This window comes from Diospyros lotus, chromosome 6, assembly GCF_014633365.1.
Source record: "Diospyros lotus cultivar Yz01 chromosome 6, ASM1463336v1, whole genome shotgun sequence".
Lineage (NCBI taxonomy): Eukaryota > Viridiplantae > Streptophyta > Magnoliopsida > Ericales > Ebenaceae > Diospyros > Diospyros lotus.
Window position 1 is genome coordinate 22,157,325 of NC_068343.1, and position 25,875 is coordinate 22,183,199.

Below are 25,875 nucleotides of genomic sequence, written 5' to 3' on the forward strand. Positions count from 1 at the left end.
AACACACACACACACACACATAATAAGTCTCCGAGTCCAAATACACTCTAATTAACTTTTTAATTTCAATTCCAAAATGGAAGTGAGTGAACTGTAATTCTAAATTTATTTGGACTTCTGCACTTCTCATCAAATTACAATTTCATAATTATAATTTGATATCTATTATCTTTTTATTTAATAAAAATACCCTAATTGATCAAAAAAATAATTACAGGGGTACCAAATAATGTGTGGACTGTCTCCCTGTCAACCTGGCCGGCGCGCACGCACGCACACACATGGACTAAGAGATGTGGAATAACATGTACAGGGGAGGAACCACAACAAAAATTTGGTTCTCTGCAGAACTTCTATAGCAAAAAATTCAATTTTAATAACAAAAACTAATCAGCTACGAAAATTTATTCGTAGAGAAAATCGTAGCCAAAGTCTCTTAGTTAATAGCATTTAGCTACAATTTAACATTTCATAGAAAATAACACACTTTTTGCTACAATCAGGGAAACATAGAGAAAGCATTAGTTTTCTACCACGACATATATCGTAGCTATGTCGATTTTCATAAGTGATGATGCCGATTTTCATAAGTGATGATGCCTATTTTCGTAGCAAATAAACACACATTTCACTAGAATGCCAAATTGTAGAGAAAACACTTGTTTTTCACTACAACAAATCATAACTGATCATACCAATTTTTGTAGCAAACTAATTTTCTCTACATAAATTTTTGTAATCAATAGTTAAATTTTCATAGTTAATTCTATTTACAACTAATAAACCACTATGATATCACTAAATCCAATTTTGTAGCCAAAAAAAATGGGAATAATATTTTTCTCTAAACCTACACCAACACATACAATCTAGATGAAATTTAAAACACAATATATAACTTCAAAAAATTTCAATTAATCACATAAAATAAAACCAATGTCTCCACAATCAAAAGGATAACAAGTTCAGGCTTCGTGGATAAACAACTAAAATCAAAAGAAGACAATAAATTAATCTTGCCCAAAACATATAAATGTAGGAAGGAAATCAAATTTTCAAGAATTTTCCTAACATTTCTCCCAATCCCCTATTCACTATAAATGTGTTGTATGGTTCTAAGTTTACAAGGTTTTTAGCCATTCTAAACTTAGTTTAGATAATTTCTAATAATTCAACTTAGATGTCATAACCACAACACCGCCAATTCCAACATACTATGCAATTGAAGAATTTTGTTAAGAAAAGGAAAAAGAATAAAATTGCATTCAAATCACTTACCATAAGAATTATTCAGGAGAGTCAAAATGAGATCTAAGTATCTTCTTAAACAAGGGATCATGCTGCTCTAACTTTGCCTTCATACTCTCCACTTTACCCATAGCAATGTTCAATTGTTCCTTCAATTGTTCACGTTCTACTTCAGATTGTCTAAGGGCCTCTTCCAATGTATTTTGTGTATTTGGTTTTGTTGTTCTTGTCAGTTTTGATCCATATCTGAGTCCCTTGATGTATCTTGACTTTGTGCCAAGGACCATATCACAAATTTCATATGGGTTTAATGAAGCATCAACAGTGACTGATTGACTAAGAAATTCTTGCATTTCATTCAGCACAAGTATAAGAATTAGAAAGTTGGAACCTCAAAACTTATGTATTAGCTATCCAAATTAGAATGTAAAAGATAAAATTATTATTCAAACGAACTTACATAGTATGCTTCTACTATTGGACTTGTCCATCCTTTCCCTTCACTATAGTAAGTACGTTTATGGAATGTTATTCTATCACATTCCTCACCATCAAGCTCTTTCAAACTCCATATTTTGTGTCAATAAGAATAAGTTTGTTGTACAAATGATATATATTGAATAATAATTTAATTCTTACAATTTCATTACGAAAAGTGACAGGCTCGTGAACCTTGGTTATGAGATGTAGTTCTTTTTTTTTTTTTGTGCTCCCCTTATTCTTCTGACATCTTTCCTGTACAGGAACAAAATAATAAGAAATATCAAAAGGTAGGTGGAGAATTATATTTGAATATTAAGACGATTCAACCCTGAACTTTGAGACTTGACCAATATTCACAAAGATCATCCTAATTCTCTCGAGTAAGTTTAGTAGGTATGTTTTGTCTTGCATCTTCTGATGTGTTACATTTTTTAAAATGCTTATGAAGATGATATATTTGATCCCTACTTCAATTATTCAATATATCCTCCATTTTTTTTCTTATCTCCTCTTCTCCTATATCAATGATGTCCAACCTCATCTGGAAAGAAAAAATGTAAAATAATTTAAGTTGTTACTCACATAATTAAAATAACCCAAATTGAAATTAAAAAAGGAAAAACACAAAACAAAATGGTGATCATTAAAGATATAATAATAATTGAGTATAAGTTTTACTCAAATCAAGTTGATCATATGCAGAAGTTAAATCATCATGATTTTTTTTTTTTTTTATCCTTCCACTTTGTTGGTATGGACAAAAAATCCCAGGCTATAATACCAAGCTCATTTGATAGCTTTGCAAATTCCATCCTATCAATTGGTCATCTTTTATCTATGGAAATATGAATAGGCAACTTTTTCTTAATTATTTTGTTAATATTTTGTAATCTTTTGCCTTTTGTTGGACCTCGGCTTGTACTGGTTGCATTAGAAGCGGAACCTACAACAGGCATCACTATTTAGGTAAATATAACGCAAAACAAGTTACATATTACAACCACAATTTCATGTTTTAGAATTACCAGTATTGTTTGATGGAGTCAGTGAAAAGAAAAAAAATAATTCAGAAATCTAATGACATGCCTCAAGAGATAAATAGACCACCTCTTTTAACAACTTCAACTAGGCCATCTCAGCCTACTAATACCTCAAATGACTCCTCTCCACAAGTACAGAAAGGAAGTTCATATACTAACCCAACAAACGATGAACCTACTCCATGTAGTAAGATGTCTCAAGAGCCATGTGGACTGTCTCTTGCTTCAATGATAGATGGTCCTCAACTTGGTAGCACTCCACTAACTCCATCAAACAATACTAGTAATTCTAAAACATGAAGTTGTGGTTGTAATATGTAACTTGTTTTGCATTATATTTACCTAAGTAGTGATTCTTTGTAGGTTCCACTTCTAATGCAACTAGTGCAGGCTGAGGTCCAACAAAAGGCAAGGGCTTACAAAAGATTAACAATATAATTACGAAAAAGTTGCCTATACATATTTTCATAGGTAAAGGATGGCAGTTGATAGGATGAAATCTGCAAAGCTATCAAATGAGCTTGGTATTATAGCCCAAGATTTTTTGCCCACGCCAACAAAGTGGAAGGATCTCAAAAAAAAAATCATGATCATTTGACTTCCGCATATGATCGACTTGATGTAAGTAAACTTATACTCGATTATTATTGTATCCTTGACAATCACCATTTTGTTTTGTTTTTCTTTTATTTTCTTTTTTAATTTCAATTTGGGTTATTTCAATTATGTGAGCAACAATTTAAATTATTTTACTCTTTTTTTTTCAGATGAGGGTGGACATCATTGATATAGGAGAAGATGAGGTAAGAAAAAAAGTGGAGAATCTATTGAATAATTGAAGTAGGGATCAAAGATATCATCTTCATAAGCATTTTCAAAAATTAAAGACATCAGAAGATGCAATACAAAACAAGCCTACTAAACTTACTCAAGAGAATTAGGATGATCTTTGTGAATATTGGTCAAGCCCCAAAGTTCAAGTGTGAATCGCCTTAATGTTCAAATATAATTTTCCACTTATCTTATGATATTTCATATGATTTTGTTCCAGTACAGGAAATATGTCAGAAGAATAAGAAGAACAGAAAAAAAAAAAAAAAGAATTACATCTTACAACCAAGATTCACAAGCCTTTGTCACTCTTCATAATGAAATTGTAAGAATTAAATTATTATTCAATATATATCCTTTGCGCAACAAACTTTTTCTCATTGACACAATAAATATAGAGTTTGAAAGAGCTCAATGGTGAGGAATGTGATAGAATAACATTCCATAAACACACTTACTATAGTGGAGGGAAATGATGGACAAGTCCAGTAGCAGAAGCTAACTATGTAAGTTACTTCTTTGGATAACAATTTTATCTTTTACATTCTAATTTGGATAATTGATACATAAGTTTTGAGGTTCCAATTTTCTAATTCTTATACTTATGCTGAATGAAATGCAAGAACTTCTTAGTCAATCAGTCGTTGATCGTACTTCATTAAGCCCATCTGAAATTTGTGATATGGTCTTTGGCACAAAGTCAAGATACATCAAAGGACTTGAATATGGATCAAAACTAACAAGAACAACAAAACCAAATACACAAAAAACATTGGAAGAGGCCCTTAGACAATCTGAAGCAGAATGTGAACAATTGAAGGAACAATTGAACATTGTTGTGGGTGAAGTGGAGAGTATGAAGGCAAAATTAGAGCAACATGATCTCTTGTTTAAGAAGATATTTGGATCTCATTTTGACTCTATTGAATAATTCTCATGGTAAGTGATTTGAATGCAATTTTATTCCTTTTCCTTTTCTTAACATAATTCTTCAATTACGTAGTATGTTGGCATTGGCGGTGGTGTTGTGGTGGTTATGACATCTAAGTTGAATTATTAGAAATTATTCAAGCTAAGTTTAGGATGGCTAAGAACCCTATAAACTTAGAACCATAAAAAGTACACTTATAGGGATTAGTAGAAATGCTAGAAAAAATCCTAAAAAAATTGATTTCCTTCCTACATTTATATTTTTGAGGCAAGATTAATTTATTGTCTTCTTTTGTTCCTTTTGATTTTAGTTAGTTCATCCACAAAACCTAAACTTGTTATCCTTTTGGAAAAATCTATTTCTACTTACTGTTGGTTTTTTTTGAAGTTAACATACTTTTTGTTGTTACTTGTGGATATGTGTATTTGAGTGGCAAATGATTTGGCTCAAGTGTTTTGTAGTTGGTGGGTTTAGCTAGGTAGAGTCATCATTGGACTAGTTTGTTATACCTAATTCTAAGCTATGAGCGTGGCTAGTGCTATCTGTTTCTTGGTTAATGGTGAAGTAAGACTAGGATATAAAATTATAAAATTTTGAAGTGAGCAACAAATGCAGGACATGGATTATTAGATGATTAGTCAGGAAAGGGTTCATGATAAAGTTCTTGCAAAGTAGTTGAGGCCTTCCAAACTGAATTTAGGATTGATAAGAACAGGAACTAGGATGGCTCAAAACCCTATAAACTTAGAACCATACAACACACTTACACAGGGAATAGGGGATTGCGGGAAATGCTAGGAAAATTTCTCAAAATTTGCTTCCCTTCTTACATTTATATTTTTGAGAAAAGACTAATTTATTGCTTTATTTTATTCCTTTTGATTTTAGTTGGTTCATCCACAAAGCCTGATCTTGTTATCCTTTTGGAAAAATGTTCTACTACTTTTGGTGTTTTTTTTTTTTTATAATTAATATGCTTTCTCCTATTACTTGTGGATATGTGTATTTGAGTGACAAATGATTGACTCAAGTTCTTTGTAGTTGGTGGGTGGGTTTAGGTAGAGAGAGTCATCACTGAACTAGTTTGGTATAGCTATTTCTAAGCTATGAGCATGCTTAGTTCTCTTTATTTGAATTAGTTCTCTTTTTTGAGCGTGCTTTGTTTGATCTTTCTTTTACCTTTGTTTTTCAAGTGCTTGTGCATAAGTAATAGAGGAAAAAAGACGCTTGGAGCTAAATTTTCATATTGTGTTAATTTTTGGCCATTTTCATTTTAGGATTTAGTGTTGCTATTATTATACGTATTGGCATTATGTACTAGTCACATTCAAAACAGTTGGAGATTGTGGTTGACATTGGTTTTATTTTATGTGATTAATTGAAAGTTTTTGAAGTTATATATTGTGTCTTAAATTTCATATAAATTGTATGGGTTGGTGCAGGTTTAGAGAAAATGATTATTACTTAAAAAAAAGGATTTTTTTTGCTATGAAATAGAATTTAGTGATATCGTAGTAGTTTCTTAGTTGTATATAGAATTAACTATGAAAATTTAACTATTGATTACAAAAAAATCTGTAGAGAAAATCAGTTTGCTACGAAAATTAGTATGATAAGCTATAATTTGTTGTAGTGAAAAACAAGTGTTTTCTCTACAATTTGGCATTTGTAATGAAATATGTGTTATCTGCTACGAAAATTGGCATCACCACCTATGAAAATTAGCATAATTAGCTACAATATATGTCGAAGTAGAAAACTAATGCTTCAACAGTGTTTGATCGTAGCGAAAAGTGTGTTATTTTCTACAAAACGTTAAATTGTAGATAAATACTATTAGTTACGAGGCTTTGGTTACGGTTGTCACTACAAATAAATTTTCATACCTGATTGGTTTTTGCTACGAAAAGCTTTGTAGAGAAAACCAAATTTTGTTGTAGTGAGATCAACATTCAGCCAGTCCCTGCAAAACATTAACCAAGTTACTGCATTATTATTCTTTCTGGCAAATTCAATGCTGCAAGCACAATGGTACATGGAAATTGACACATCTACTCACTTGCTAATGATCAAGGTGGTCATTGAAATCAACTATTTCCTGCCATTTCTATGATGAAATATAGGCCAATCGTAGTATATTTGCTGATGCCTCCTTGATGATCAATCTGTTGCTTCCTTCTGATCCAACTAGTTTCCAACTCCTGGATGAATCTCTTGTGTAAAGCTGATAGTGAAGGGGAAACAAAATAGCCCATGAGCAACTTTAAAGATACTGGGTTTAAAAATAAACATGGGATGAGAAGATGAATCTTAATCCAGCCAAAAATAAACATGGTAGAACACGAGAAAAACGATAGCATTGGTGTGTTGAAATAGCCAAAGCAAACCAACAGTGGCAGAAGGGTAAATTACATAATGCTACTTGAACCAGTTCAAGAGACTTGCTATGTTTCCAAGTAAAAGGACGCCACAGTTGAATATTTATTTTTAGAATGAAATTCAGAGTACAAAGCTGTTGAAGAGGGACAGTTCTACATCAGATGTGAGACAGGGATAGCTGTGGCCTATAAGCAAGGGGCCACTCTCCTCTTCCAAGAGAGGACCCCTTTTAGGATAAAACCGTGCTGGTAACACCCATACACCACTGGCTAAAACTAACAATAACTTGTGACGGGCACAGCCAAAACTTTGAAGGCATCAAAAGGTTAACATCATTGCAACCACACCCCTAAAAAATAGTTTCCACATCCCTTGCAGAAGGTGCTCAACCCATGTCATGCTTTCTTTTTTTCATACTGATAGATACAGGTAGCCATATGCAATCATCAAAGAGAGTGTGCAGGATAACCTCCAAAAAGAAGGAAATACCCTTGTGGCTATTTCACAGAAACCTGACAAGTAATTATCAAACAACACAGTAGAATATTTCAGCCAAAAAAAAAAACAAATAATAGAATTACTGTTCAAAGATATCAGATGGGGTGGGTGAGGAACAAAAACATCTACAAGCCCCCAGCTATCTTATCAAGTGTCGTGTCCTAAAGGTAATTAGAAGGGCAATAATGTAATTAGTTATATTAGTTTGTTAGGAGATATTTGGGTATTTGTTAGGAGCACATGGGTGCTGTTAGAAATTAGTGAAGGAGCTAGCTAAGGCCTATAAAAAGGCCCATTGTAAGAGGAGAGGGTATGCTAAAAATTATTGAATTGAATATCTGATTCTCTCTCATTTTCTCTCTACTTCTCTCCCTCATTTCTCTCTACATCCTTCCCCCATTTCTGTCCAAATATCCCTCTAAACTTTCTATTCTTAGTTCTATTCAATCGGATTCTTCCGATTGCCAATCTAGCCCCGTTATGAACCCTAGGTTCATGACAAATGGTATCAGAGCATCGTTCCTTGGCTGTTAATGTCCGATGGCTCCTTTGTGATTGATTTCCGACGATTTAGGCCGCGATCTTTAGTGACCCAGGTTGGTTCAACGAGCTACCATTTATCGGTGGTGCTCAGCCAGTCGTTAAGATTGTAGTGAGTGAGGAGTCGATTCTTCATGTTGATTGGAAATTATAGTCGAATTGAATTAGAAGATTTCCAGCCATAGAATCCGCTGCGACTGACTCTTCCAAACGCCAAAGCAGACTCAAGGCCAGGCGATTCGGGACTGGAAGTGTTGTCGATTTTTGGAGGCGAAGCCGACAGTGACGCTCGGTTGTGAAACTCAAGCGTGTTGCCGACTTCAGTGGCGACTTTGAAGGACGGTAACGGAGCCGACCTCGGCCATCCAAGCAAGCTTAGGGAGTGATAGCAGTGAAGCGGGTTGGTCGAACGACTGGAGTGGGTGATTAGAGGGTGACGCGAACGGCCAGGAGATTGCAATTTGGACTTGGGAGTGTTGCAACCGTCCAAGGCGAGCGTAAGCCCATCGGAGGTGAAGCGGACGGCCCATACCATTACGACCCAGACCGGTAAGCTTCGTATAGGCGTGGCTGTGGCAGTTTTGATCGGGAACTCCGTTCGGAATTCTGTGGGTGTGGCCGCTGGATCGAAAGGCACGGTGGTGCTACAAATTTTTGGGTCGAGAAGCAATTCTGACCGTTCGGGTGAGGCGAGCTGCCCACCTTGTTCGGAAGGGGATTCCGACCATTATAGAAAAATTAACCCAGGGAGAATCGAGCCCATAACCAGCCACTGAAGCAACGAGCAAGTGATTTTTGTTGGTGCTTGAGGCTGTGAGCAAAGGGAAACAAAGGCAGCCAAGGGGAGCAGTGCATACATGGAGCAAATGAACCCTAGATTGCAGCAAAAGAATGCTTCATTTTCAGCTGAAATGGAGCTTCAATGGCAACCAAAGATGCTACATTTTCAGTTGACCAGAAACATCAAATTTGGGAAAAGAAGTTTGAGAATGAGACTAGCTGAAGGGACAAAGGAACCAGCAGTGGGTTTGATGAAGAGTGCAAGGAATTCGTTTGAATGTTTCACGAAAAGTTGCAAGAGTTTGCAATGATACTATCTAAGGAGTATCATTACAATTTTTCAGTGAAATACTTCGATGATTATCATGAAAGTTTTAACAAGGAGGAATTTCTCAAAATGGACCAACTAAAGGAGAAGTCAAGATGGCAGGAAGGGGATTCAGTTGCAGTGATTGAGAAGTTAGAAGAAAAAATAATACCCCAAGATGCATCTACTGAAAGGCTGCAAGGAAATAATAGGGAAGCAATTGATGAAGTGATAGAGGAAGCCAAAGCCAGCTCATTACCCCGGGTGGCTAGTGCACGGGCGGAAGGATTTGGTATTGCTCCAAATCAGAAGTTTGTGGAAAATGGGACAGCATTGGATCAAACAAATCAGACTAAAGGACCAGCCGTCGGTGTGGATGATGGTGCTGAAGCCTTTCCTCAGATTTTAGACTTATCGAAATTTGGGGAACAATCACATTCGGAACAAAATATGGGTTTGACTTGGGTTAAAATAGGCAACGAGAATGTGAAGACAGCACTAGCTGGAGGAAAACTAAGGGATATAGCGGAAGGAATCGAAGGGATTGCTGAAGAAAACAAAACTATCGCTGCTGTGTTGGTTTTTGCTCCTAGTAGAAAATCCAAGTTGCTGTCTAACATATGGAAGGATGATTTGTTGGCTGAAATTGAAGTTGCACCAGCTCCTAAGGCTAATGCTCACAAGCAGCCTTGGTATGAGTGTCCAAGGCAAATCTGCAATCTTCCATTGCTGCATTTCGAGGATGCTGATGATATCTTTCAATGTGCAACTGTGGTGCACCATGGAGGTGTAGGAACAACTGCTGCTGGTATTGAACTTGAACTCTATCAAATTGCTCCTATTGAAGTTCTAGGCCAAATTACAACGGGGATTGATCTTGGATACTTAAGAACGAGGAAGAAGAAAAGGCCTAGAAGGACAAGAAAAGAAAGAAAGAAAAATCAGATAGAGAAGGCAGGCATTGGATAAAGAAGCAATGGCTAGATGGTAATAAGTTTCTTGGGGACAAGAAACATTTCAAGAAGGGGAAATTGTCATGTCCTAAGGGTAATTAGAAGGGCAATAATGTAATTAGTTATATTAGTTGGTTAGGAGATATTTGGGTGTTTGTTAGGAGCACATGGGTGCTGTTAGAAATTAGTTAAGGAGCTAGTTAAGGCCTATAAAAAGGCCCATTGTAAGAGGAGAGGGTATGCTAAAAATTATTGAATTGAATATCTGATTCTCTCTCATTTTCTCTCTACTTCTCTCCCTCATTTCTCTCTACATCCTTCCCCCATTTCTGTCCAAATATCCCTCTAAACTTTCTATTCTTAGTTCTACTCAATCGGATTCTTCCGATTGCCAATCCAGTCCCGTTATGAACCCTAGGTTCATGACATCAAGCTACAGTCTACATGATGCTATTAGAGTATTAGTCATGCTTATAAGCAGTCCAATAAAAAACACAACAAAATGCCATTCAAGATGAGAACTAAAAGTAGTTCCATAAACACATGACACAGATGATGCCTTCAATGAACCATACAGCAGATGTAATGCCCACTGTTGAGCCAACTTTCTCCTGAGATGCTGGTTTAGGTCAGATAGTTTCATCATTACAAAGAAAATGAAAGGCTGTAACTCACTACCAAATTTGTTCCACAAAAAAGCATTGATAAAAAGGTCGAAAGAGAATTAAAATTATGGAAAGTTGCAACTTCCCAACATCTTTAAGCTGTGTAACAATCATCGAAATAAACAAACCCAAACAATATCGTGCATCTATATGAAGCATGCATATAAACAAGCAATCGCTCTATCACATGGAGCCATGAATGCCAAATCTGATGCTCTGGGCTGTTAAAACTTGCAAATACCCGGAAAGGCTGAGGTGCATCCCAAGCACGGTGTTCATGCATCGAAAAAAAAAAAAGATCAAGATCTAAAAGCAAATGGCAAACTCATATAAGAACAAAGTAGAAAAGTTCACTACAGTGATTAACAATTAAAGAGTATTGGATTTCCATAACTGAATAGGTTTATCAGAGCTCACTAAAGTTGCACCTACTCAGGCTAGTGCATATAAAAAAGGATAAAATGCAAAGAACACCCCTAAGGTTTGGCAAAATTGCAAGAAATCCCCTGACATTTGAGAAATAGCAATACCACCCCTGTTGATGAATAAAAGGGTGAAATGACCAATTTAGTCTTCATCCTCTCTCCTCCCTCCTCTAATTGAAAAATTAAAAATAAAATTAAAATTAAAAAAAATTAACCAACACCAAACAGAACCCACTGGGTTCATTACAGCACATTTCATACCCAGACAAGTTCATCACCGTGCGATGAACCCAAGCGCTAAATATAGAGAGAAAGAGAAGAAGAAAGGTTTGACGGAACCGAGATCTAGGTTTTGACGTTCCATCAAACCCAAAACAGAGAGAGAACCCAAATCTGGGTTCCATCAAAACACGGAGAAAGATAACCTGAGAAGAAGGAGAAGAAGAAAGGTTCCGATGAAACACAATAAAACGAAGAAGAAAGGTTTCGTCACAACCCAATTTGGGTTTGAACCCAGATTGGGTTCTATCAGTGCCCAAGAAGAAGAAGAAGAGGGGGGGGGGGGGGGGGAGAGATTTACCCCTGCTGCTGTTATCATCTCCATCTTTGGCCATTTGAAGAGAGAGAGAGGGAGAAATGAGCAATTCGACAAGAGAGAAATGTAAATGAAAAATGAGGGGAAAAGTATTTAAACATAAGGGCATTTTGGTCATTTTAAATGTTTAACGAGGCGGAAATTGCAACATTTCATTAAACCCCAAGGTAATCATAGTATTTTCTCAAAGGCTACTTTTTGCAATTATCCTAAACCTCAAGGGTATTTTGTGGTATTTTCTCTATAAAAAAAAAATAGTAAACTGCATACACCACCCATGGTTTGAGTTTGACGCATTCTTGAGGAAATCAGCTTCATCAGTTTTAACAACACCATCAATTTTGATTCAAAACAACAGAGTCTTGCTTTTAATATTTTTATTTAAGTTATATAAAATTAAGGCTAACTGAAAAATATCAACAAATTCAATAATCATAAGAAGAAGAGTCGTCGCTGGCTATGAACCATTTCTAGCACCCACACTTTAAAATTGGCCCTATAACTCCCTTTGTTTTCAATTTTTTGCACATACCCCTTCTGTCAATTTTGATTCAAAATGACAGTTTTTCCTTTAATATCTTTAATTAAATTATATACCTTTAATATCTTTAATTAAATTATATAAAACTAAAATTAACTGAAAATAAAATCAAAAGAATAAGAAGGGTCATAGGTTGAAAACCACAAGTCCTTGTGATTTCTTCTTTCTCTTCGATCTCCCTTTCACCAGAATAGAACCTACCACATATGGGTTTGATATAGGAACCCAAATCAAACCCATCTCGGTTCATTCTAGAACAAACCCAAATGGATTTAATCTTCAAAATCCTCTAAAACAAAGAGGAATAAACATTCTTGATTGTGTAAAATTGTCTTCAATGTGAGATTGACTATGTGAAACATAACCCGAAACTTCATCGTAAGCTGGGTTCATTCCATTGAATCGAAACTTCACCACTGACCATTACTGATTGAAATCAAAATAGAATCTAACTATCACGACCCTAGGGTTATAATTGTAATTGATTGGCATTTATCTTATATGAGCCATTGGGGGCTAACTAAAAAGGGTTCGGCAGTTAGGTATGTTAGGTGATTGAATTAACAGAGGAAGTGTACTAAAGGCTTATATAAAGACCTACACAGCACTAAGGAAGGATCATCAGAGAATAATGACAAGTCATTTTCTTTCAATCCTCTCTCTCTCTCTTGTTCTCTCTTTTTCCCTTAATCTGTTCTGTCTCTTCCTCTAATTATGTTCTTCTTCTTCTAAATTCCAATTCAAACCCTAGGACACTCTAGGGTCTTGACACTAACCCATCTGGGTTCATTCTAGATCTAGAATGAATCCAAATAGGTTTAAATCGAAAACACCAAAACCCATCTCTGTCTGTTCTATAACAAACCTAGATGGGTTCAATTCTCCCTCCCTCCCCCTCTATTTCGATCGAGAACCCATTGTCAATAATAGTCCACTGTCAATAATAGTCCACTGGCAATGAGTTCTTTGCTGACTGGAACTCAAGTTCCAACATGCACCTATTTCTTTTTTGTTTTTTATTTAAATAATATAATTAATATTATTGGAAGCAAAAATACATCGTTTTGGCTTGCAATAGATAGTGTTAGCTCTTAAAATTGACAGAAGGGTTGTGCACACAAAAAAAAAAAAAATTCAAAACCATGAGAACTTTCGGGGCCAATTTTGAAGTACAGGAGTGTTTTCCAAAGTGGGTCAGACCATATGCGATGTGTGCGCAATTTACCCAAAAAAGAATGACCTTAGCAAACAAAAAAGCCCAAATATTGATGATGAAGCAAAGGAGCTAAACCTAATGAACTCAGCCTTTAGTTTTGAGTTCCAGTGGAGTCTCAACAAATTCTGACATGAATGACAAAGCATCCTACATTAGTCACCATACTTGCCATTTCTTTACTGATATCAACAACGTGATATCCAAATGTCATAAGTTGGTAAGTTATGAAGTTTTCTGCAACTTTAAAGAAGTGATAAATTATTTAACTCGAAGAGAACAAGTGCAACCTAAAGGGAAGGCACAACCTGGAACTATACGAATCAGATTTCAGCATAGTTTTCTTATCACGCTATGGTTTCGCAACCTCAGCTACAATCAACTCAGATGTATGTGGCCTGGCAAACTTAAGACTCCTTTGATGCTGCTAATTTCAGAAGGGGTAAAAAATTAAAAGGGGTAAAAAAGTTTTATTGTATCCCCTAGGAACTGATGCTAATATGAGAAAGTAGTAATAGAAAAGATTAGAAGGGGTAAAAAAGTTTCATTGTATCCCCTAGGAACTCCTTCCTTGAAAAAGATGAACAAACTGATTTTAATTCCATCATGAATTTCCCAGCTTTTACTATGCTTTTAAATGTAACCTTTTTTACCAGGTCAAAAGCCAAATGTTTGCAATTTTCCCAAGCTCCATGTTCACTATAAAGAGATGAAGTCAGAATGTATTTGCCCCTTGCTTGTCTTCTTTCAAGCCCTAACATCACTCCACCCCATCTGTCCTATGTCTCTTAGTTTTCCCCAACTTTCAAATAGATTCAAATCATTGAAATTCTTACATAATCATGTTACATCTAGTTCCTATTAAATCACTTAGCGGCAGAGATAGTGAATAAACCTTAAGAGGAGGCAGTAACAAAGTCAATGTAAATATATCATTAGATAGTCATGAAATGAGGGATATTAACAGTTACTTCTTTTTTCATAAATTGTACAGTTTGGTCTGCAGCTAAATGTGTGAAATGATATACAGAACTGAGGGAAAAAAAGAGATCGGAGGGAAAAACTGATTCAATTCTAATATATACAAGTGTCCTTACTAAAATACTATAACCACTATGAAAAAGTTCCCTAAGCTAGGTACAGTACAACTAATATATACAGCACCTAATACATTCAATCTAATATGAATTCTCAACACTCCCCCTCAAGCAGGCACATACATATCATATGTGCCTAGCTTGGAACAGATGTACTCAATCCTTAGACCTGGAAGAGCTTTAGTACACAGGTGAGCCAGCTGACCCATAGTCCCAACAAATACTGTAGAAATCTCACCAAAAACTAGCTTTCCTTGCACAAAGTGATAGTCTATGTCAATATGCTTGGTCCTTTCATGGAAAACAGGGTTACAAGCAAATATGAAGAGTAGCATGATTGTCACATATAAGCTGCATAGAACCTAAATCACCAAACTGCAACTCCTTAAGAAGTTGTTTCAGTTAAATCAGCTCACATGTAGCGAATGTCACGGCTCTACACTTAGCTTCAACACTAGATCTAGCAACAACATGTTGCTTTTTACTCTTCCAAGAAACCAGATTGCCTCCAACCAAAACACAACTGCCAGAGATGGACTGTCTATCAAATGGGAACATTTCATATATAGTAAAATACACACCAAAGCCTGCCAATGACCATCACAAGGAGAATCCTAAAACTGGTTAACCACACTAACAGCAAAAGTAATAGCTGCTTGAGTAACTATAATATAATTCAGCTTCCCAACCAATCTCCTGTAACACCCCAGATCATGAATAGGCTCCCCTTGTCCAAGAACAAGCTTAGAATTAGGATCCATAAGTATATCAATGGATCTAGATCCAACATATGCCTCTCTCCTCCAAAATATCAAGAGCATACTTCCTTTGAGAGATACAAATTCCATGCACAGATCTAACAACCACAAAAGCCAAGAAATACCTCGATGGACCGAAATCTTTAATCTGAAAATGATAATGCAAATGGGTTTCCAACTAAGAAATCCCCTAATCATCTCCAATAACGACAATATCAACCACAGAGACAATCAAATAGATGACACTACTAGGAGAGAATGATCAACTTCCCTCCTAGTCAATCCAAAAGATTAAACTACAGAGCTAAAGCAACTCAAACCAACACCTAGGTTATTGCTTTAGGCCATACAAGGATTTCTTGAGGCGACAAACCAAGTGAGACTCTCCCTAAGCAACAAACCTAGGATGTTGCTCCATATAAAGCTCCTCAAGAAGATCACCATGAAGAAAAGTATTTTTTATGTCAAGCTGATAAAGAGTCCAATGTCTAATGGCAACCATGGAAAGAAACAAATGAATTGAAGGAATCTTAACCACAGGAGAAGATATATCTCCATAATCAAGACCAAAAATCTATGTATAACCCTTGAGAACCAAGCGAGCTTTCAATCTATCAATAGATCCATCAGGACCAACTTTAACAATAAAAATCCAGCGGCAACCAACTAAGGACTTTTCGAGAGGAACTGGAACTAAATCCCAAGTCCCATTAGCAAGAAAAGTAGGCATGTCCTCATCCATAGCATGATGCCAACTAGGATAAGCAAGGGCCCTTACATCTGTGCTAGGAATAGAAACAAAAGAAAGAGTAGAGACAAAGGCAAAATTGAGAGAAGATAAACAATGATAGTTCAAGAAAGTGTAAATAGGATAAGCGAGACAAATGCCAAGAGCAAATCGCTTGGTACAAGATGAACGAGTACCTCTGCAAAGAGAAGGCTAGACAAGACTGGAAACTAAAAGAATAATGGCACTTATAGGGAGACAAGCATCTGAAGTAACTACAGCATTTGGAGGAATAGGAGGTGAAGAAACCACCATCTGGAGGAATAGTAGCCATAAGAGAAGATGGTCGAGAACAATGTTGATATGTCAAGAGAGGACGAGGAGGAATAGAAGAGAGAGTAGGAACCAAAGAAGAAAAAGAATGAATAGGAAGAACCACATCAAGATATAAGGAAGAAGCGAGGGAAGAAGCAAACAAAGGACTGGACTCAAAGAACATAACATCAGAAGAAGGAAAATAACAATTGAGAGGGGGAAAACACTTGTAACCCTTTTGAAATCGTGAATACCCCAGAAAGACAAATTATCAAATCAAGGTAAGAGTTCATCTCTTCTTCGTGATAAAAGATCAACGAAATAGGTCAATCCAAAAATAAGAAGAGGAAGAGGATACAAGGGTTCTTGAGGAAAAAGTAAGAGTGAGGAATGTGTCCATTAAGAACAGTAAAAGGCATCCGATTAATAAGATAGCATGAAGTTAAGAGGGCAGCATCCCAAAAAAGATGAGGAGCATGCATATGAACCAACAAGGTACAAGATATGTCAATGAGATGATGATTTTTACATTTTGCTACCCCATTCTACTATGTTGTGGAGTATATGGACATGAAGTTCGATGGAGAATACCATGTGAAGTTAGATTTGGAGTAATACTCCTTGGCAGTATCACTCTGAAGGATACAAATATAAGAATCAAATGAAGTCTTAACCTTATTATAAAATGAGTTGAATAAAGACAACAATTTAGTTCAATCCTTCATCAAATAGAGCCAAGTATAATGAGAGTAATATTTAATAAAAGTAATGAAGTAAGAAAAACCTTGCTTAGATTTAACTCTACTTGGACCCCAAATATCAGAATGCTCAAGAAAAAAAGAAGAATCGACTCTTTTATTAATTCGATTTGGAAAAGGAGAGCAAACATGCTTGTCCAATTGGCAAGATTCACAATCTAAAGATTGTAAAGAAGACAAAAATAGAACCATCCATTTTAGTAAAGACATATGAGGATGGCTAAATCTACAAAGAATTGATAAAGGTGTGGTTGTCGTAACAATACAAAAAGATGGTAAAAAGAGATGATAAAGTCCTTCAACCTCATGTCCTGTGCCGTTCATTTGTCCACTACCCCAATCTTGCACCAAAAGAAAATTGGAATCAAAGATAACACCACAATCAAGAGATTTAGTCAAACAACTAATAGAGATTAAACTATAAGGACAATAAGGTACATGTAGGACTGAGTTAAGAGATAACGAATGGGAGTGGACTTAGAACCATCAGCCACGCAAATAGAAAGCAATGTATTAGAGGTCTCAATATGAGAAAACAAAGATACATTACACAAAATGTGTTCAAAAGCTGCAGAATCGAGGATCCAAGGACTAAGCATTAATGAGATACACAAACAGAAGAACCTGCTACTGGAAAAGTAACAGAACCTGTAGCTTGTGCATCTGAAGCTACAGAACTAGATGACAGCTTAGTTGGTTGGAATTAGCAAAATTCAACTAACTCCTCCCAAGAAAAAAGCCGAGAAACAACCCCTGACTCTAAACTAACACCCTGTCCAGCTGAAACTGAGGTAGAAAAAGAATCTGCAGTCAGCTGGTCAGTGGGATCATCCATAGATGCCACATTTGCTTTAGGTGGACAACCATGTAACACATAACAGGTCTCTCTATAATGACCTGCTCTGCAATAATATGAGCAAAAAGATTGTTTTCCCCTTTGACTGCTTATTTTTGGACTAATCACCAAAGGATGCAGCTTGAGAAACCATAATAAATCCCTTAGGCTATGTTTGGTATGGCAAGACTGGGGGAATGGGAATGGTTACCATGTTTGGTACAGGCAAGAATCGAACAACCATTCCATTCCCATTATTATGTTTGGTATGCCTTCATTTTGATAGAATGGAAAGATACAAATCAACAATTTGACGAAAGTGCCCTTTTATATTATATTATAAAATTTTAAAAATCTTATAAAATAATATTTAATTCCAAATAATCATATAATTATCGATTATATGTAAAAAGATATATTTTTGGCCTTTTAGCTAATAATAATCAATACAAATTGAATAAAAAATATTTTTGGCCTTTTTAACTTTCAAAAAAATATTTAATTGCAACCTACAAAGGGTGGTGCCAGCAGCAGAGGAGGAAGAAAGGAGGGTTGTTCACGGTGGTGCCAATGGCAAAGGAGGAAGAGAGGAGGGTGGTTCATAGTGGTGCTACAGGTAGAGGAGGGGCAGGTTTGGGCAGAATCCTTATCAAATAGGATTCTTGACTATAAATATGGCTTTCCCCTTTCACAATTCTTCACTTCCCCTCTCCTTAGTTGGTCGCCCCCCTCCCTCTCTTTTCTTTGTTTATTCCTTTCTTATTACAAGCAAGACAGCAAGGTGTGAAGGTTATGATTAGGAGAAAAGAGTTAAAGATCTATTTTATTCCAATCAAGTTGAAGATAAGTGCATTATGAACTATCTTTATGTTTAAATAAATTCATGAAATCAAGTTTCATGGTCCCTCATGTTATGATTACAAGCAAATTTTGAGACCAGAGTTTAGTAGCTACGCGCAAAAGTTCTTACCCCCACAAGTTGGTAGAATCTATCGTGTCTCCTCATATTACAAGTTCAAGTTATCCCATGTTTAAATACGATTAATAGTTCATTTGTGCTTATTGAGATTTATCTCACCCCCCCTTATGTTCCCCACCCCCCCCCCCCCCCTTAGGTGGCCATGAATAAGGAGGTTGGAGCATGGATGTGGCGTGTGGTGGCATGTTCAAAGAGATTCAAGAATTTAATTCCTTTTTTTTTTAGATGTCTATTGGATAAACCAATCCAAGTTTTTTTTTTTTTCCCTGTTGAAATAAAGTTTTTCAGTGTTAAACTCTAGATTTTATATAAATGCTATAAAGCATGTTTTGGAATTTCATTTAAGTTTATGAAAGTTTGATTCTCGATTTAAGTTCCAGGTGTCACACGAAAGGTTGCAAAGATGGTGGTTTCCAATGAGTTTTGGCAGAGGAAGAAGGGAGGGTGGATCGCAATGGTGGTAACAACGAAGGAGGGGCAAATTTGGGTGAATTCCAACCAAATTTGGTTTGAAGGAGGCAAATGGTCGCAGTGGCCAGCAGTAGAGAAGGGGTGATTAATGGTGGTTCTTGGCCAGATCTAGTTTAGAGAAAAGTAAAATGTCGCTCTTGCCAATGATGGAAGATGAAGGGAGATGGTGGTTCGCGGTGGAAGATGGTGAAACATGCCAAAAAAAATGGACCAACAACAGCAGTAGAGGCAAGCAACAAAAGGCGACAATGGCAATAGCAGTGGCAGTAGTAAACGACAACAGGCGGCAACAACTGGGAGAGGTTTTCATATAGTATGGTTTGATGAAAGGTGAAAAATGATTTGAGTCTTGTTTTATATATGTGGCATTTTGTAATTAAGAGTAAAACATTAGAGTAAAATTGTCATTATATTACCCATTCCATGTAATGGGAAGGCTTTCCATCCATTTTGTGATGGAAAGCTTTTCCATCATTTTGAGGGAATGGGCCATTCCATTCCTTTGTATGAACCAAACAAAGGAATGAGTAACTTCCTTTTCCTTTTCCTTTCCCTTTCCCTCCATTTCGCCATACCAAACGTAGCCTTAGGTCTTAAATCAAGGCCAGAAAATGTCCGAGTACAACAAAGCAGCCTTGCAAACACCTCTTCCATAGTAGAAATGACTGGTCCCCAGAGAATTTGTGTCCTAACACTCCAAATCAGGTCCCAATCCAGCCAATGTAAGCACCATTAACAGTTTATGACATTAAACACGTTGTTCAGCAACATTTTCAGTAAGTGGCAGCGTGACATTAAAATCTCCCTTTTGAAGATTAAACAATGAACTAATAATTGTATACAAATGAAAATTTTCATTTGTATAACGCCTCTGTGCATGTGACCATATTTCTGCACAATTTCCATAAACACGAAATAAAGGCACAAGATCTAGTTCAATTGACTGCCACGATAAAGAAACAAGTTGTGCATCAACTTTATCCCATAATGTCTTATCAGTATCGGTATATCACTCAATTTCTTAGTTAGATGATCATTAACCCCTTGGCTCAAAACCACATTTTAAGTGAAGCTGGCCAGGAGAAAAAAAAAATTCCCATTCAGCTTTTCAGTTGTAACTGCAGGACTACGATATAGACTTGGAACAACAAAAGTAGTATTGGAGATTACCTCTGAACCAGACATGTACAAACCCTAGTTCCAACAAACAACAGGACAGCATCTGAACCCCAGAATACCAGATCCCAGCTTCAGAACTCCAGAACACCAGATTGCAGCATCAGGAACTCCAGAATAGCAGATCGCAGCTTCAGGAACAATAATCAGCAGATTGCAGCTTCAGGAATCAAGATCAGATTGCCAGATCCAGAAATCAGATCACACCAAATCTCCAGATCAAGAGATGCAATGGATGACAAAATCCTCAAACCAAGAGGATACAGATCACAGCTATCTCCAAGACAAGATTTGATGGTTGAATTACATCAAATCTGCATCAGTTCTCCAGATTTAGCCCTTGATGGCTCTGACACCATGTGAAATGATATACAGAACTGGGGGAAAAGAAGAGAGGACCAAGAGAGATTGGAGGGGAAAACTAATATATACAGCACCTAATACATTCAATCTAATATGAATTCTCAATAAATGAAGTTGAGATTGTGTGTGCAAAAAAGATTTTGAGTTAGAGAAGCATATTATTCCAAGTATAGATTAGAAAAAAGTATATAACTATGTAAAATTAAACAAAGATGCAATTGCCTTCACGAGAAATAGGCAAAGATATCATAACAGTATACATCCAATCCCTGACAAACTTGAAATAAAATGGCATTAGACAAAGCAAGCTTTTTTATTTATGCAGGACTAAATAGAATAAGATTGGCAATGAAATTCAGAATTGACTCAAGAAGTTAATTTGGACAAAACTAACCCAATTGAAATATAAAATAATAAAAAATTGAAGATAAATATAGAAGAACTCAATAATCCACTAACAGTCCAGATTGGTTAATGGTTCCTGTGTGAATTTTCATCTCACTGCATCATCTGAATATTCTTTTTGCCAATTAAATCAAGTCAAACATCCATAAAGAGTTTGTATGGTAAATCAAACATCCATAAACAGGATAGTGTGGAAAAAAAATCCTTATTTTATCAAAACTTGATGAAAGTTTTCAATTTCTTTTTGTTTTGTTTTTTTAACAGAGAAAAAGGCAGGTCTGCTTTTGGTCATACTTAAAAACATGCTTTATGTTTCCATTTCTGGGAACAGCCAGAAAATGGTTTCTGGAAACTATTTGCAGATTTAGTTTTCTGAGAACACCTCAATTTGAGACACAACAAAAGTTGTTTTTACAATTTTCAGAAACATTCGTAATTTGTTCTCAAAACAGTGAAATATAAACAAACATGGCCAAAAAGTTCCATCACTACTGCCCTACAACCATTTAGCCATATTCTGAACTATGGAACTCACCTCCATCACAGGGCTCCTGTCCTTCCCTCTTAGTAAATCTTCAAGTTTCTTGTTATCTAACTGAAACCCCAGAAATCAAAATGGCATACAAATAAATATACTATAGAAACAAATTAAGTAAAATATGAAGTCCAGAATTAAATTTATAGAACTGAATAAATTAAATTGAACTTAGGCGTACCAAAAGCAAAGCAGCTTGGGAGAAGGAGCGATGAAAGTGATCACCAATGTTCTTGGCAACATTACCAAGCTCGAAATCATCGAATCTCTCGTTGGCGTGGAAGTAACCAATGATGGTCAAACCTTGAGCTCCATAGTACTCCTCTACCTAATTAAATTCCAAAAGATCAGAGATGCAATATCAGTGTGACAAAAAAACCAAACTGAGAGTGCGCGCAGAGATTAAGAGAGACCTGAATAAGAGCAAGGAAATTCTATTAGCACCGAGCTTTTTACTCTTCACAATCATAATTAAAATAAATTTAATAATTACTCTTTATATCCATAATTATTATTTATTGTAGCCACCTATATTCCAAAATTACCCTCATATATCCATACATTGCACCGTCCCCTTCTCTATCGCAACTTGGCGCCGTCGCCTTTCCTACAACTGCGTCTCTCTGTTGTGTGCTTGGTGAGGTAATTTTTACTTACATTTTTTGGTTAGAAGATTTTAACTTGGGAGAGGTTGGATGGGCGAAGGTGATGGCCGCCTGAGTTCGAATGTGGTGGCGCCGGCCTTCGAACCCTGGGTTCGGATCGATCACCACCATCAAAATGAGGCAGCCTGCGTCTCCGAACTGGGTTCGGAGGCGCCCAACGCCTTCGAAACCTAGGTTTCGGAGGCTTGGGCTACTTCCGAAACCTGGGTTTCGGAGGCACCCAGCACTTCCGAACTCTAGGTTTCGGAAGCGGCCCGTGCCTCCGAAACTTGGGTTTCGGAAGCGCCCAGCACCTCCGAACTCTAGGTTTCGGAAACGGCCCGTGCCTCCGAAACCTGGGTTTCAGAGGCACCCAGCACCTCCAAACTCTAGAGTTCGGAGGGTTGGGCCACTGGATTATATACACAATATTAAAATAATTCAACCAGCAACTTTAACCTCAACTTCAAAACTTCAAGTGGCAACAACCAATACACAAGTCCAGTTTCCGTCACTCTCATGGCTACCACCACATTCATTAATTTTAGTTTCACTGCATACAATCAATTACATATAAATTTTAGATTTTTAATTATTTTTATTTATAATTTTGTTTTCTTTCGAAGATAATCATATCTCATGTTAAGTTTTCTGTGGTCTTTTTATTTTTAGTTTTTATAAATTTTATTCATTTCATCCATTTGTTTAGTAAGTATATTAGTTTTTTTTTATACCTCACTCTCTTAAGTAATGAAAGAAAATTAATATATTTACAAAAAGCTTATTCATAAAAATGATGATTGAGTGATGTCACAGGCATGAACTTGAATAGCAAGAGACATTAATCAGATAAAAACTATATATAAAGTTTTAAATTTATATAATTTTTTATCATACTTAAATTATAATAAATAAATGCTATCAAAAGAGTCTTTACTTAAAAGAGATCTCGATCAATATTAATATATATGTAAATATATAAATATGTAGTTGAACTAATAAGATGGGTACACAAGATCAACTGCTTAATTGGGCTTACAATGTCCATACATTATTTGAATATTTGAGTCTAAGGTCAAGGAGTTTAGATTCATTCTTGACTAAGTAATTACTTGTGAAAGATTGTCAAGAATGGCATCACAGAAGATAATGGTGGAAAAGTATTTCTTTTCCTTGAAGGTTATCAGGAATTCTAGTGGGAGAGTGCAATAGAAGTGATGTGGCAGTACGAATGGTGTGTAGGAGAATCACTTGTGGAAGTTGTAAGTGATGATGTCTGTGTGTGTATTTGTATAATACATAAAATTATAAAAAAAAAAAAAAAGAAAGAAAGATAAACCCTCCGAATTCTAGGATTCGGAGGCACTGGCCGCCTCCGAACTCCAGGGTTCGGAGGCATTGGTTGCCTCCGAACTCTAGAGTTCGGAGGTGGCCAGTGCCTCCGAAACCCAGAGTTCGGAGGCAGCGTATGCCTCCAAAACCTGGGTTTTGGAGGCATCCCATGCCTCCGAACTCTAGAGTTCGGAGGCGCGATGGTTCGATACCTTCTTCATAATTTTTGTTTAATAATTTTTTTTTATTGTAATGTTAATAATTTTTTTTATTGTAATGTTCATAATTTTTGTTAATATTTTTGTGTTATTTTATAGGTATGATACGTGGTAGAAGAAGTTAAGCTTCTCCATCTTGCTAGCTTTCTTCGTCTCAAGAGCGTCTTGCTGCGTCGACGAGAAAGATTTGAGAGAAAATGGATTAATATGGATGTGAGTCTGAAATAAAAAGGATGAGAGATTTGAGGAGAAAATAGGTTTACTTGAGATATGAGCTACTGTATCAAGAAGAAATTACAGAATTTCGTCGGCGAAAGACGGCATGTCAGGTGGTGGTTGAGTATTGAAGATAAGGGTAAAATTGAATTTTTGTTTAAGGGTATTTTAGGTATATTAAAAAATGATTGTGAAGAGTAAAAAGCTTGCTGCGAATAGAATTTCCCTAAGAGCAATCTCGAGAGAAGGGAGGAGGCCGATGAGGGAAGAGTGGGATAGCGTCAGTGATCTCAACAGCGGAGGTCTCAGAGCCGGAGAGGCGGCACAGGAGGACACCGTTGACGGCGGAGGTCTTGTGTTTTAGGGCATGGAGAACGAGCTTGATGTAAGCATTTTGAATAATTCCATAAATTTCGAAGAGCCCTTCTAGTTTGCCCGAGGGCTTCGGAATATAGTTAAAAATATTAAAATCTCCTCGCTTAAAATATAAAATTACAAATGATGATATTGCCATCATATTTTTCCTCTCCTTTTCTTATGGATGCGATGTGACCGCCGACCGTTATTGCTTTCGCCTTACCAACCGTCGCCACATCCTTCAACTATCAGCGAGGCGAGGTACGGCTAGGTGACGAGGTGAATGCAGCTGCGATCGGCGGTTGCATCGTGGCCATGGGAAATGAGAGATGAAAGAAGTGAAGGGAGTGGCCATTCCTTGCAAATTTGTATTTTGTATGAAAGTATTTTGGTCTTTTTGACTCCATTCAGTAAACCCCTTAGGCAAAATAGATTAAACCTATTTTGAATAATGTTGTATATGTAGGCAATCTTCGGTCTAGTGACATGTTCTCTATTGTCGCCAATTCATTTTTTTTATTTTTTATTGGTTTTTTTGTATTATTTTACTAGTTTTATAATAAAAATTAATTATTAATTTATTAAAATAAATCAAGATTACCATATGAACATGCCACATAGAATGGAAATTGTCTACAGCGTAGATATATAGCATCACTCAACCATTTTGACTAATCTAGTCCACCAATTCGTCGCTCATAATCCGTTAGTTAAAGTGACTTATAGGTACTGCATTTAAAGGGAGTTTTTTGCTCCAGTTTGACCATTTATATGTTGTCAATTGAGCTTAAACGTTGTATAACTTATTTAGTTATGCGTTTGTTAAAAATTAAAGAACTTAAATGCTATTTTAATAGTATTTTAGAAAGCTCCTCCTCAACTTTTCTCAAAACATTGTTATTGGTTTATATAGTTGATCAAGTATTTTACAATTTTGCCCTTCAAGAACCTTAATATTTTTAACTATCTTTGCCCTTAAACATTACAAACTTCGGCCCATCATCGCTGTCACCTCCATTTCCTCCTTGAGTGCCTCCAACTTTCATCACTGCATTGTCGCCTCCATCTTCTTCATCCATCACTCTTCTCTCTCTGTGTGTATATAACATATATATTTATATATTTAACATATATATTAATGTCTATTGTATTAATATATTTAATATTTTTATGAATTAAACTTAAATTTAAATATTTTTTAATAATTATATATAATTTATCAACATCTAATGGTAAAAATTTTATTAGTTAAATATCAAT

At 36.1% G+C, this 25,875-nt stretch overlaps 1 pseudogene; it reads right to left on the minus strand.

Annotated features, from left to right (window-relative positions):
* Window positions 1-1,821: 1,821 nt before the first annotated feature.
* LOC127804395 (ER membrane protein complex subunit 8/9 homolog) lies at window positions 1,822-25,694 on the minus strand (annotated as a pseudogene).
* Window positions 25,695-25,875: the final 181 nt, after the last annotated feature.